The following is an 8,513-nucleotide window of genomic DNA, read 5'->3' on the forward strand; positions in this document are numbered from 1 at the left end:
GACGGTTTATAAATCCTTCTCGACTACCTTGGAGCTTGTGGTATAGGAACTAGGTTGTTTATATTTGTTGATTACTTTCTTGTCTCTCAAAGAACCCATTCTTTGAGTTCTATCTCTCGTTTATTTGCTTTTAGGCAAATCACATTGTATGATTACAATGAACTACCCAACAAAACAACATTTGTTAGTTGGTTTATAGAAGCGATATCCAAAAGTTAATTTAAGGATATCCTACAAGATTGTTATCAAACAAATATTGCTTATTAGCACACAACCCCAAATCTTAACATGTTTTAAGATTTGTCTTTCTTTCCAACTACATCTTATGGAGTCATGAAAATATTGGAAGATCTTCTCATTGACAATCATATTGTTTTAGAAGTATATATCCTATATATGGGTAATAGATAACATCTAACGAACTAAATCTTATTCGAGTTCGTTCTTCTCCTAATGGAGAAATACATTATCTTATGATGCTATTTTCCTTGATATCTTTCAAGGAAACTCATCTAAAGTGTTACCTTTCCTTGGATCAAATCTAAGGAGGTAAATACTTTAGATGTCTTACTCATCAACTTACATTTCTTGAATTCTTTGAAACATTTTGCAAAGTATTCGGACTTGTGTTTATTGAAAATAAACTATAGTCCAACCGAGAGTGATCTTCGGTGAATGTTATCCAACATGAGTAGTATTATGTTTGTGGACAAGTGCCACTAACATCTAAGTGAATTAACCTCAACAACTTTGTGATTCTTTCTTCTTTCCAAAAGAATAAAGATTCGAACATTTCGCCTCTATATAATTTTAACAAGAAGGTATTGGATCCGGATCTAACGATCCAAAGCGTCCATCTATGACCAACTCGTAATTTATGTTTTAGAGGTATCACAACTTTAGTTGGGATTAGTCACTACCTTGCAACCTTTTGGGTTTTAAGCATCGTTGTATTCTAAACAGTTAACACTACCATATCATCTCTACTATAGAGACAATCAATTAGATTACTATAATCCAATCATTGATTAACAAAGAACAATGTTTTGTCAAACAAAACATTCATCCATCTCTACTATAGTGACGGAATTAAATTCCTTAAAATTGGAATGTAAAGACAGTCTTTGGTTTTTCCAATTTCTTTGGTAGTTCATATGAGGAAGTAAGTACCATCTGCTTTCGCAGAAATCTATATTTTATTCACTTTCCGAATGTGAAGTACTTTCTCTTCTCTCATTAATCTTCTACTTCTTATTAGCCACACTTTTACAACAATTGTAAAACATAGTTACTAATACGGAATCAAACATTCAAGTAGAAGAATCAACTGTTTTGAACTATTCAAGAACATTTTACAACACCTTCGAAAGGTGTGTTCTTGACACTTGCAAGACATTTCTTGTAAATACCCCTTCCAATGTCCATCCTTTCATAAAGAAAGTTTGTTCCCTTGGAGTTAATTTTATCTTCTTCATTTGACTTCTCCTTTGACTACAATAGTCATGGTCCCTAAACTCCCACTATCTCTCTTGAAACCTTTTTCAATTGTGTTATACACATCAAACAATTTGGAGAGCTTGTGGTTATTGTTCACTATATAGTTTACAATAAACTTAGTGAACTATAAGGATAGGGACACAAAGGTGAAGTCCTTGCCTAGTTTCCGTCTCGTTAAGTGGTTTATCACTTCAACACTCAATGATTCAAAATCATCATAAGTCCATGTTAATGGACTATTTTTGTCAACCAACCATTATGTTCTAAACATAATTACAAACTTTCAAGAGTTGTTTCAAAGCAACTCTCATTTCTTCATACAACAATTTGTAAGTGAAGAATCATGGCACATTAAGTGTCCATGCCTTTGTGCTTTCTTCTTAAGTTCTTTGTTCATTTAACAAAGAAACAAGCACTAGTGTTTGCATTGACTAAGGGTTGTTCAAAGCAACTATTATTTCTTCATACAACAATTTGTAAGTGAAGAACTAATAACACTAAAAGTGTCCTTTTCTTTATGCTAATCTTCGTAAGTTCCTTTGTTCATATAACGAAGGAATAAGCATTGGTTGTTTGTGTTGTTCTCTTCATGATAGACTTTTCTAACATGTTCTTCCAATGATACATTATCATTAGGAAGATTGTGAGGATGAGACTACTTAGGTACATATGCAATCCTTTTTAAGACATTCTTTGGGATTGTGTTACCAAGTCCGGAAACTATAGCATTCGGTTTTTATTTGTCAAGTGTTGGATAGCGTTTGCAAATATATTGGTAAACAAATACATAACGAATATAAATTGATTGATTTTAAGCTATTTGATTCGGGTCTTTAAATCAAAATAGCACCACTCACTATTTTTTGGCAAATTCCATATCCCTCATTGGAATTCGAGAGTTTTGGATGAAACTCTTAGTAGGTTATGGGAGACTCACTATTACCAAGCCCACCTCAGAATTATATCATGTTGGCTAGCGTTAATAATAATGAGAGAGTACGCTTACTCATTTGCATCTAATGCAAGTACCCATCTTATTTGGCCTCTAGAGAATGATGCCTCAGAATTATATCATGTTGGCGTCATTGCACTTAGTTAAGTCATTCCCACCATGCCTAGTTCGTGTAGGGGTTCAAGCATAGCCTCAGAATTATATCATGTTGGCTAAACTCGTTGCCTACCTCACTTCATCATGTATGTATATAGAACTCCTCCTGAGTGTAAGCACGCACTTTGTACTCCCCCATTATAGGGTGAAGCCGGTGTACGAGTCACAAACGATTGGAGCCTACCACGGTGGAAGGCCACGAAAGAGTGTTCAAAGCACTCTCACGCTTATCAACTTAATAAGGGTTTGGTTGAGGGTTTTAGGTCTCATCACATATAAACATACATTTTAATCTCTATTAAAACTATTTTGGTCCTATTACAACTATTGGTCCATATGATTGTTTTTAGTTGTATATAATACTCCCACTATGCTTATAAAACGGTTTTTAAAGCAAGAGTATATGATACTACTAACATAACCTTTGCATTCATTTGATGGACTATATAGTTGTCTTAGGGCCTTAGGATGATTATGAACCTTTGTTTAGATTCAACACGAGCCTTGTGTTGAATCTCGGTCTAGGGATGGTGATTGATTTTAGTTACGCGTTTAATCATATTAAGGCGTGTTGTCTTAGGGGCGTTGGACCCAACTACTTCATTTTCATGCATATCATATAAAGCAAGAAAGAAGTACTTCAAAGTAAAGGTGAGCTTATGCTCATTACAACATTTGCATAAAATAAATTACTTTAAAGTAAAGAAGAGCTTAAGCCCTTTTACAACATTTGATCAAATCAAATTACAACCAAAATTAATCTACACATTCCCATGGTTCAAACAAATTTGAAACGGCCTATCACATAGCTCAATTATATAAGGCATAGGTTCATAATCACCCTTTAATTAATTAACACTTTAACTAATTAAATTGAATGCAACATTTTCATTTGGTTTTTGTATCCATAAAATTGATTTAAATGGAGCTAAACAAAATGAAAATCCAATTCTCATTTAAAGAGACAAAACAATTTTGTTCTCAACCTAATTTGGGCCATCATGCAATAACCACAACTTATTTGGGTCATTAAGCAATTAACCTCAACTTTTGGGCTATGTTGCAAAACTTTTGGGGTCACTTTGTAAAGACACAAAAGTCCACTACTTCATGTAATTACACTAGAACCCAAAATTTAATCAATGCAAAAACTTCATTAAAGGAGCAAAACAATTTGTCCTTTAGCGTTTTTGGACCTAAACGTGAAAACGTAAACTTTTGGGCCAAAGTGCAAATACACAAAAGTATCAAAACTTTATGTAATTGCATAAAAGACCCAAAAGAACCCTAATAATAGGGTGGCCGGTTTTGGAGTGTTAGTCCACAAAATTTTGAAAATTTTTTCAACAAATTCATAAAGCCTTGCAAGTGGTTTGTGACATAAATACATGCAAGTGGTTTGAAAGGTGTGTATGTAAGTCTTACACACCCATCACAATTTCTATCACCTTTCAAAAATATAAATGTTTTGATGATAGATATTTCACACCAATCAACACAAAACAAAGACTTTATGAAATTAATCAAAACTTTGAATCAAAACACCAAACTTTTTGTTCTTGGCAAAAATGTCAAGAACAATGAAGAACATTCATGAAAAACACCAAAAATTTCCATGAACATTTTTCACCCAAAAACATTCCAAAACCATTCAAACTTTAGGGAAATAACATCTAACCAAACTAGGGTACATAGGGGTTCCAAAAGTCACCTTAAAACACTTTTAACAAGTCAAACAAGAACCCAAAAATCCACCCTTTGGATTTGGCCGAAAATCCCCAAAGTCATGGCACCAAATTTTAGCTCCAATATTCATGCTCATATGAACTACATCTACAACATTTGAGATGGCAAATTTTCTAACAAAATTTACATTCAAAGAAGCAAGAATAAAGCTTGTAACAATTACAACTTTTAAATCACAAACTATGAACTACAAAACCCAAAAGGATTCACCAACTACTAGACCTAGGCTCTGATACCACTTGAAGGAAAATTTTGTGAAAACATGTTCATTTAAGCAACATCTATAAGCATGCAATTAACAATTAAAGGCGGAATCATGCTAGCATGCACTTAAAAACAAAACATTAACCAAGAAATTCAAAGCCTAGTAGATTGGTGAACCATTAATCAACTCAAAACAAAGTGAGTTGAGATTTATACCTTTGTTGATTCCTCTTTGCATAAGCAAAGGCTAATCACCCAAAGAGAGGGCCTTCATTCCTTGCATCTTAAATCTATATTTTTGGATGGAAGAATAGGTTTCTCCAAGTTCCCAAAGTAGGGAACCTCTAAGTCTCTTCACCAAGGAGAGATTGGAGAAGAAATGAGTGACCTTGGAGTAGTGGGATTGCAAGATGCACCCCCCAAGGGGCCGGCCTCCTAGAGAGAAAATGGAGAGACAAGTTCTCACCAATTTTTCTCTAAAAGAAACCCTTATGAATAAAAGGCTATAAAGTCATATTTATACCTTTATTCATTTGAGTGGCAAACTTGTAATTAAAGCAAGTTCACTACCCTTTCTCTATATGGCCGGCCATGGGGGGTTGTTTGGGCTTTTGGGTCTTAGTGAATCATTATTCATTAAGTTGTCATACAACTTAAGTCAATGGGCTTGATGTTCGAAGCCCATTGGGCCTTAAGGTCCAAAACCTATCCCGAGGTCTTTAACGAACTTATTCGTTTGATTAATTAACATATTAATTAATCCTTGCCATATATAATTAAACTATTCAATTATTCTTACTCATTTAGTTTGTTTCATCCATCTCCACCTTATACGGTGTACGATCCATTAGGTTCCTTTTAGCGAGGCAGTGGGCGATCAAAACTCTTTCAAATCGATTATGAATTGAAACTTACTTTCAATTCTCCCTTTAGTGATAATACACTTTTAGGGCTTCCACATACCATGAGTGACACCTAGCCGTATGTCATGGTTACCCAAGCTAATCAGAAGAGGTTAAGAACCTATTCAGTTTAGGATTACAAATGCAATACGGTCCTTCTCTAATACAATACTCTTGACCACATTGTTTGGTTTGATAGTTTATTCATGTCTACTATCCAATGTGAATCTTGTGCATATATGATTACTTTGAATGTGATTTAGAACGCATTCCTAAATCTCACTCATACTCTGGCCAGAGATTCTAAATCATATCATAGAGTATTCTCCCTCAAACGGTTTGAAGGTTAGAGATCCCTTGTTGCGCATTCACTTGCCTCCATGACTAAGTGGCTTAACCCCAACGATGCCGTGGACACCCCGATGGGGTGACTTTGACATAATCAAAGATCAAGGACTTAACCACAAGACAACTGTGATGCCTCAGGTCAAAGGACTAATTTGCATTATCCCAAACATGAGTTCTCATGTGACATGAGTATGAGAACTCTTCGTTGATCACGTTCAGTGAACTCATTCTCTACTGAGCACCTACGTACTTGTCTTGATGTCACACACACCAATGACTCGAGACTAGTCACTCTCCCTGAGAGAAGACATAGCACGTACCGATCTTGACGGACTGTCAATGCCCAATTGGCAATCCTATGATCAGGAACATTTAGGATGTGTCTACGAAAGAATGGTCTCATGAATCTAACTTCATTAGATTACATTCTTCCAATCACATATTCCTTGGACTTTATCGTTTAAGCATATAACATTTATATGAGACGGCTCAAACAATAATCTTTGCCCTTTATATTAAACTAGATTAGTTTAACATGTGAAATGTCCGTAAAGTATCATCACATGATTGGTTTTAGGGCACATTTCCAACAATCTCCCACTTGCACTAGAGCCAATCAGCTTGGTCATCAGTGATGATACCTCTTCTGTAGACATTTCATAAATGGCTGAATAGTAGGCCTAGACAATGGATATCTATATGTTATCCATAGAAGCAACCTTGAGAATAACGACGTCACCATTATACATGATTCTCAATCATGTGGTTCAGTCTCTCATTTGAGTTCGGACCTTGATGAGACCTTGATTCCCTGGCTTGAGCTATCGCCCCATTAGTGTCATACACTTTCTGGTTGGAACCGAATAGAGAGTTCATAAATGAACTTTCCCATCCAAACAACATTGTTGTAAACTTCTATATGGCAATATATTTTGCATTCATAATGGAACACACTAAAGTCATTACTTTAATGTTTCCATCCAAATATCTCTTTAGTCATAATAAAGAGATATCCGTTTATCTCTTCATTCATAATGAAGAAACTTCCAATGATGGATTAGATTCATAATCTAATACATTTACGCTTCCATTACGTTACTCTAATTCTTCCTCGATCTTTGAGGAATTTATCCTTTAATATTTCTTAAATACTTAAGGACTCACTTGACAGTTGCCATGGTTCTGATCCTGGGCTTGCACTGATATCGTCTTGTACCGTTCTAGGTACAACTCATATCAATGTTTTTCATACAATATGAAATACATAAATCACCTTTATGCGTATGCATAAAGGATTCTATTTACGCATTATTTCTTTGGGAGTCAAAGGGTACGTTCCCTTTGAGAAGGGCAACTTGCTAGTCACACTAGAGTCATCCTTCTAATTGAAGTTTATCATCATATGAGAAACTTCCTAGCATCTTTTGTCTATTATTAGGGATTTATATAATCAAATTATATCCTAAAATCTATCAATATAGATTTCCATCCCATGTATATAGACTATGTCTCCCATATACATTCTATCTTCATATAATGTTTAAAGTCATAACTTTAACGAAGAAATATTCTTTTCATTTCCAAAATTAATATATCATACATATATTCATATATATCACATATATATTTATATATATATATATATATACAAATTTAGGAATATGAATAACTTCCACTAATCTTTTGTAAAACTAGTAAACAAAATATTCATTTACATCTTTATGAGAAATCAAACAATTTGACCTTTCTCTTATAAGACGCTTACAGCTCCCACTAGCTTGCTAAGATCCATGATGGATGGATCTCTACAACTTATATGTCTTGTGATTCATAGTTTTAGACATATATTATCAAGACTATCTTAATAATGGTTTCAGAAACCCATATTATGTCCAAACATTGAATCACCATTTAGTTGTAGCTAGCAATCTTCGAATTAATTGAAACTAAGACTACGTCAAAAATGGTTCCTTCAAAGTCAACCATTTTATTTGATTGTAGTCACCTTAAGCTACCAATTAGCTTATGAAGGTTTCATTATTTCGGGTCAAATGGTACTTTACCATTCCCATGAGTATATATCGTATATGCACTCAATGTAGTCATAAGGATTTACATTCTTATTTCTTTCGAATTAAGAGGTGCAACTCTATGACATAGTCATAAAGTTCAAACCATTCAACTGAGACGGTTTATAAATCCTTCTCGACTACCTTGGAGCTTGTGGTATAGGAACTAGGTTGTTTATATTTGTTGATTACTTTCTTGTCTCTCAAAGAACCCATTCTTTGAGTTCTATCTCTCGTTTATTTGCTTTTAGGCAAATCACATTGTATGATTACAATGAACTACCCAACAAAACAACATTTGTTAGTTGGTTTATAGAAGCGATATCCAAAAGTTAATTTAAGGATATCCTACAAGATTGTTATCAAACAAATATTGCTTATTAGCACACAACCCCAAATCTTAACATGTTTTAAGATTTGTCTTTCTTTCCAACTACATCTTATGGAGTCATGAAAATATTGGAAGATCTTCTCATTGACAATCATATTGTTTTAGAAGTATATATCCTATATATGGGTAATAGATAACATCTAACGAACTAAATCTTATTCGAGTTCGTTCTTCTCCTAATGGAGAAATACATTATCTTATGATGCTATTTTCCTTGATATCTTTCAAGGAAACTCATCTAAAGTGTT

Source organism: Malus sylvestris, chromosome 9 (assembly GCF_916048215.2).
Source record: "Malus sylvestris chromosome 9, drMalSylv7.2, whole genome shotgun sequence".
In the NCBI taxonomy this organism is placed as follows: Eukaryota; Viridiplantae; Streptophyta; class Magnoliopsida; order Rosales; family Rosaceae; genus Malus; species Malus sylvestris.